This window comes from Pleuronectes platessa, chromosome 4, assembly GCF_947347685.1.
Source record: "Pleuronectes platessa chromosome 4, fPlePla1.1, whole genome shotgun sequence".
Classification (NCBI taxonomy): domain Eukaryota; kingdom Metazoa; phylum Chordata; class Actinopteri; order Pleuronectiformes; family Pleuronectidae; genus Pleuronectes; species Pleuronectes platessa.
Genome location: NC_070629.1, coordinates 21,767,038 through 21,769,458, shown reverse-complemented (window position 1 = coordinate 21,769,458; position 2,421 = coordinate 21,767,038).

The following is a 2,421-nucleotide window of genomic DNA, read 5'->3' as shown; positions in this document are numbered from 1 at the left end:
AAAGTTTTTAATAAAGTTGTATTTGATTCTCTGCAGTGTTGATAACGTTAAGACCTTTCTGAATAACTTCACCATAAAAACACGAGCATTTCAAGTTTTAAATCCTTTTTGAAGTGAACTCTTCTGTTCAAGTCTGACGGACCGGAACTCAAACCAGAAACGACCTCATACACTTTCAAGTAGATGTGTTGAAATATATTTGAACGGAAAACCTTCTGAAAATTTGAGAAGAAAAAAGAAGAAAAAAAGATGCTGCACCTCACAGACGTTCATACACACAGTTTCCATGTTCTCCTCGGGAAGCCGGCCTCGAGTGCCAAGCTACGGGAGGAGAAACACACCAACACACCTACGCACACACACACACACACCTGTACACACACTACTGCCAACTCATACACACCCACAGGGCCACGTTTTTTTCCCCACCACAGAATTTCTGATGTCTAATGTGGAGCCACTCGATAACTTTTAACACATTCCCACAGCTAACAGACTGCACAGCATCCTTGTATGTGCATGTGCAGGGCCTGTGTTATTTAAGTCTTTATTAACAACCACCACCACATTTGACCACACAAACACATGCATAAGATGTGTGTTCTCAGGAAGAGACGCTGAATCAAAGTGAATGTGTGTGTAGCAGCAAAAAAAAACACACTTCACTTGCATATCATCTTTTTTTCATGCACGCTGCCATGGACACATTCACAAGAGATCACGCATGTTTGAACAACCGTTTCCTGGTTCACCTACGGGCGGCTCTGGGTCAGCCCGGAGCCTCTGGGTGATTTGTCAGCTCGGGCCATACGGGCCGGGAACCCTTCAAAGTTTGCTTTGGGTTCCAGAGGGACACCACTCTGGGACCCCTGAATTCCTGGCCATGGTACGCACTCTGCCTCACCCTCTGGATCCTCACCCCTGGAATGCATGACACACATGCACAACACACTCACATGGTAACATAAGCATATGAAAAGTGTAGGTATTCTTTTTTTTTTAAGTAGAAACATTTGCGAACAAACACACACACATGCACTAACGGATGCGCCTCCATGCACACAGCATTGTTATTGTCCGACATTTCCAGCTCATTGAAATGTTTAAAATTCTGACAACATGACAGTCTGATAACAAGTTCAATCATTCCATTACTTTTCCTTGACTGTTTTGGAAGTTATGATTTTCTTGAAATCTTTCAGTTGAAATGTTTATTCTGATTTATTAATTTGCTTAAATTCATTCGATTACATTAAACCAGTATAATCATAATCCAAACAGGTCTCTACCACCTTCAGAAAAACAGTAAATCGAGAATATCCCCATCGCCTATGATATATTAACCCTAACTGCCACCCTACCCCTAATCGCAACCCTAACCCTAACTGCCACCATAACCCTAACCTACACTTGCCAGGTAGCACAGACTCGTAGATGTTACCAATAGAACGGGCGTGTCCAGAATTAGAGGGGTAGAACCTACTCCCGAGACTCTATGACATTCACCGAAAAACTTAGACCAACATTTCTCCACAGACTTTTTCACAGATTGGGATTTTGTAGAAGCTTGTAGAAGGATGTAGAAGCTCGGATATGAAACCAATCGATTGGGTGTACCAGTATTAGTGTTGACATGGCTCGGCCCTGAAAGAGCCCCAAAAGGGAAATACAAATCGATCTTCATGTTTTTTTTTATCTCCATCTTGTTTAGATGACACTCATTTCAATTTGAAGTTGATCTGAAGAAAGCCCTGGGACAAGTTCATCAAAGTAAAAAAGTGACAAACGTGAAAAATGGCTACTAAATGCAAAATGGCGGAACTCCTGTTGTGTTTTTCAAAATGCTCCTTGAGACTTTTTTGTTTGTCTGGTCATTATACACCTTGGTAACGATTGTTGTGAAGGTCGGTCAAAGGGAAACCTAGGGGCTGCGTTCCAGGTGGCGCTGTTGAGCCATTTTGCAACGCCCATTTCAAATTACTCCAGAAAACAATTAGTTTTGGGGGGTTTGAATGTCCTGCAAACTTTGTCTTGGCACTGAAAAAGACCAAAAGGGAAAATCAAAACCTTCGAAATACAACAGGGCCTCCCACCTTGAGTGCTCGGGCCCTAAAAAGAGGCAACAAACCCGATCACATGCATCGGAAAAGTGGTGTGTGGTCAACGTCAAGTTAGAGTTCAGGAGAATACTACAACTATATAAAGAGTCCTTTTAAAGTAAAACAATGCTTATATTTATCAATCTAATAATAAATCATCAACAGTGATTTTTTATCCACTGGTATTTTAAGTACATGTTGCTAATAATCCATATTTAAGTATACAATTATTTGTATTTGCACTTCTGCTTAAATCTGTGCCCATCTGCAGTGCAGTCCTCATGCCTTCAGCTTTGTGACTCCATTTCCCAGAAGGCATCGC